The sequence below is a fragment of the Canis lupus genome, chromosome 20 (assembly GCF_003254725.2).
Source record: "Canis lupus dingo isolate Sandy chromosome 20, ASM325472v2, whole genome shotgun sequence".
Classification (NCBI taxonomy): domain Eukaryota; kingdom Metazoa; phylum Chordata; class Mammalia; order Carnivora; family Canidae; genus Canis; species Canis lupus.
In genome coordinates, this window is record NC_064262.1 from 26,988,472 (window position 1) to 26,992,860 (window position 4,389).

General features: G+C 42.3%; 1 non-coding gene across 1 annotated transcript; it reads left to right on the forward strand.

The window, feature by feature from the left end:
- The first annotated feature begins 752 nt into the window (after nucleotides 1–752).
- LOC112666122 (U6 spliceosomal RNA) lies at nucleotides 753–860 on the forward strand. Its single transcript, XR_003140750.3, has one exon. It is a non-coding gene; the product is annotated as a U6 spliceosomal RNA (small nuclear RNA).
- The last annotated feature ends 3,529 nt before the right edge of the window (nucleotides 861–4,389 follow it).

The following is a 4,389-nucleotide window of genomic DNA, read 5'->3' on the forward strand; positions in this document are numbered from 1 at the left end:
TCTTCACCCAGATGGCTGCACTGTGGGTTTCGTATTCACTTTACAGATAAGGACCATGTCTAAAAGACATGGGTACCTAACCAGATTCTGGCTTTGTTTTCCTTTTTCTTTTCTTTTTTTCTTTTCCTTCCATAATCTGAAGGGCACACAACACTTACAGATTTCCAATCACACTGTGGATATCCCTCAGCGGGCCATAGAATTTTAAGCACAATGTCCGAGATCATTCTGTTGATAAGAGGTGCAAAGTGAAGAGGATAAAAATAAGGTAGAGTAGAGGGTTTAGGAAGTGAGGGGTGGGTACTGGTTTACAGGGTAGTCTGAGATGGCCTGAGGAGAGGACATTGGATCAGACACAGAAGGATGGAAGGGACAAGGCCAAGCAGATATCTGGCAAGGTCATGTTTTGGATAGAGGGAAGAGTGGATGCAAAGGGCCTGAGGTAGGAGTGTGCTTGGCATTTTAAAAGAATAGCAGGGAATCCAGGGTTAGGGTTGTATACATGGGGTGGGGGTGGGAGGATAGTGAGAAGAGATGAAATCAGAGGGGAAATAGCAGGATGAGATGGGGACACTTAGACATTATTGACCAGCATAAGGATCCTACATTCTATTCTGAATCAGCTAGGAAGCCATTGGACCTGGTTTAGGTTTTCAAAAGCTTTCTCTAGGTACCAGTTGGAAAAATAGAATGTAGTGAGAGGCTAATCCAGATAACCAGCGAGGAAGAAACTCTTCAAATAGTCCCATCTGGTACTGGCTTTGGCAGCACATATACTAAAACTGGCACCATACAGAGAAGGTTAAGCATGGCTCCTGCACAAGGATGACACACAAAACAGTCCCATCTAGAAAGCATGGTGGCCTATGGTACCAGTGGAAATTGTGCGAAGTGATTGGATTACAGGCACATTTTCAAGGTAGTGAAAACACAATCAGTTAAGGATGGGAGACCAGGAGAGGAATGGAGGAGAGCAGAGTATTCAGAAGAATGAAGTGGCTAGGTTCAGAGACGGGGGAAGTACCAGGTGGAGTGGTAGCAGTCAGGAGTTCAGTTGAGGGCATGTCAAGGAGCAGCTGGTCACATGAACTGGAAGTGCAAGGAGGATGCTGGAGCCATCCTGGCTGCCAACTCTGGCCACAACCACCCCCCCACTAAACTCCTGGTCGATGTCCACTTGCTCTTTGACACCTCCCCTGTATGTCTAAGGGGCATCTCTACCTCTCTGCAAAATTAAATAAGTAAGTAAATAAATAAATAAATAAATAAATAAACAAATCATTATTATCTATAAGCACTAGCTGTCATGGGTGTCTGGTGCGGTGGGTGAGAAGGGAAGGAGGGGCAGAGAAGCAAAAGTAAATGGTATATTCTTCTAGGAAAAGTGAGTAATATCCTATGGGCAGCTTTTCAGGACTTCTTGTTGCTTTGGCAATGCAATTTCAAAGATTAATGTACCCCACTGAAATTCCAGCCCACTGTTGATCCAACTTGCGTAAAATGCTGTGGATGTATGTAGAGTCCAGGGACTTGATATCAAAACATGGGCAAGAATCTCTTGACTTGACTTCTTCCAGTGTTTACGTGCCTCCCACACAGCGGCATGTTCATTCCCTAGAGCTGCCATAACATATTTCCACAAACTGGGTGGCTTAACACAACAGAAATATATTCTCTTGTGGTTCTGCAAGCCAGAAGTCAGAAATCCAGCTGTCAGCAGGGCCATGCTCCCTCTGGAGGCTCTAGAGGGCAACCCTTCCTTTTGTCTTCTAGCTTCCAGAAGCTGCTGGCATTCCCTGTGGCTCACATCACTCCTGTCCCAGCGTCCATCTTCACATGACCTTCTCTGTTTCTGTGACTTCTCTTCTGTCCCTCATCAGGACCCTTGTTATTGGATTTAGGTATGCTATAGGATGAAATTATAATTATAACCAATTACAGGGATTGTATGCCCCCAAAACTAGTACGTTGAAACCTTTTCCCCAGTATGATAGTATTAGGAGATGGGGCCTTTGGGAGGTGCTGAGGTCATGAAAGGGGGGCCTCATGCATGGGATGAGTGCCCTTATAAAAGAGATCCCAGAGAGGTCCCTCATCCCTTCTACCATGTGAGGACACAATGACAAAGTGGCTGTCTGTGAATGTTAGCCAGGAAGCAGGCTCTGACCAGATACCGGATCTGCTGGCACCCTGATCTTGGACTTCCCAGCCTCTAGACCTGTGAGAAACAGATGTTTGAGTGTATAAGCCACCAAGTCTATGGTGTTTTGTTTTGTTTTTAATATTTTATTTTTAAGTTATCTCTATACCCATCGTGAGGCTTGAACCCACAATCCTGAGATCAAGCGTTGCACGCTCCACTGACTGAGCCAGCCAGTTGCCTCTATGGTATTTTTGCTATGGCAACCTGAATAGATTAAAATAGGTTCCACTCAAATAATCCAGGAAGATCTCATCTGGACATCATTAAATTAATTACATCTGCCAAGACCCTCTAGCCAACTAAGGTCATAATCACAGGTTCTGGGGATGTGGACATATCTTCTGGCATGGTACCATTCAATCCATTAGATTTGACTAGTATTTTAGAGGAAAAGATCTAACCTCTTCACACATTCATGCGCCTATTAATTAGTTTAGCAAATGTTTACTGAGCAGATTATAAGACAAGGCCTATGTGTGGCATTGCACACTGGGGTCAAGATAATAAGCAAAGGCTTTACAGAGACCTCACAGCCCTGTTAGGGTAACAGGATAAAAACAAAACAAAAAACCAATTCAGCTCACCTAGGAGCATTCATGGTGTCCTCATGTATATTGATATATAGATATTAGTATATATATTACATATACATATTATATATACAATATATAGGTAATATACATGTATATTTTATATATAAATTATTTTATATATATAAAAAATATAAATACATATATAGACAATGTATAGATATTATACATGTATATTTTATTTATATATATATAAATTATTTTTATATATGCATATATATATATGTGTATATATATCCTACCAATTACTTCCATCTAGCAAGTAACTATTACTGTTTCTATTTACAGTCATGGAAATTGGCTGAGAGAAGTAAAGTGACTTCCACAGGGTGACAATATGTAAGTGGTACGGTCAGGATTCAAACCTAGGTGTGCCCAAATTGGGGGAGGGAGATGTTCTTTAAATCTTCTGGTCAATCTCTTTTGGGAAGTACTCACTTTTATTTTATAACCTGTAAATCAAAAGGTGTAGGAGGGATGACTGGGTGGCTCAGTGGTTGAGCGTCGGCCTTTGGCTCAGGGTGTGATCCCTGTCTAGAAATCGAGTCCCTCATCAGGCTCCCCGCAGGGAGCCTGCTTCTCTCTCTGCCTATGTCTCTGCCTCTTTATCGTGTGTCTCTCATGAATAAATAAATAAATTAAAAAAAAAAAAAAAACAGGTGTAGGACTTGGGTTTCCTTAAGGTCTGGTGTTCTCAGAGCCCTCAGTCCTGTCAAACAGTATGAGAATGACAAAATATCTCTGAGCCCCCATGACCCAGACTCTGTTTCCAAAAGAGTGGTACCCTCCACGTGTGTGCATCTGAAAAACAGCAATCCCTGTAATCGATTATAATTAGATGCAGCACGGAGCGGCCAACCAGTACTTTGCAGCATAGTTAGAAATGTGCTTTCATTTATACTTACTACTTGGTAGGACAGTAGGAATTCTTTTTTTCTTTTTCCTACTGTGGCTTATGGAAGCAGTCATGTGGCACACAGGAGAGGTGTGTACCCTCTTGCAACACCACCTCTGAGTTGAGTGATCCAGGGCAACATTGCTTCTATCCTGAGCCCTGGGGTCCTCATCGCTAAGGTGAATGTTTGTACTGGGTGGTCTTTGAAGTTCCTTCTGCCTCTGAAATGTTGTAATGGCAAGGCTAAATATTTAGTGCTAATTATATTTGTTAGGATATATGTTCTGTATGGCTAGGCTTAGTTTACATTTTTTATGAGACAGATGAATGAGGTTAATAAGAATAGATAATTTTTAAAAAAATACTGGATTCCCAGAAGGCATTTTACTGTGAATTTAATTATGGAAAATGTTAATTGTAGCACTTCAAGACTTGAAAGTTGTCCAATTGCTTCATGCACGAGTAAGGGACAGCTTTTCTCAAGTTAGCCTCTGTTCTAAACTAGTACCAGATGGGATCCCTGGGTGGCGCAGCGGTTTGGCGCCTGCCTTTGACCCAGGGCGCGATCCTGGAGACCCGGGATCGAATCCCACATCGGGCTCCCGGTGCATGGAGCCTGCTTCTCCCTCTGCCTGTGTCTCTGCCTCTCTCTCTCTCACTGTGTGCCTATCATAAATAAATTAAAAAAATAAAAAAAATGT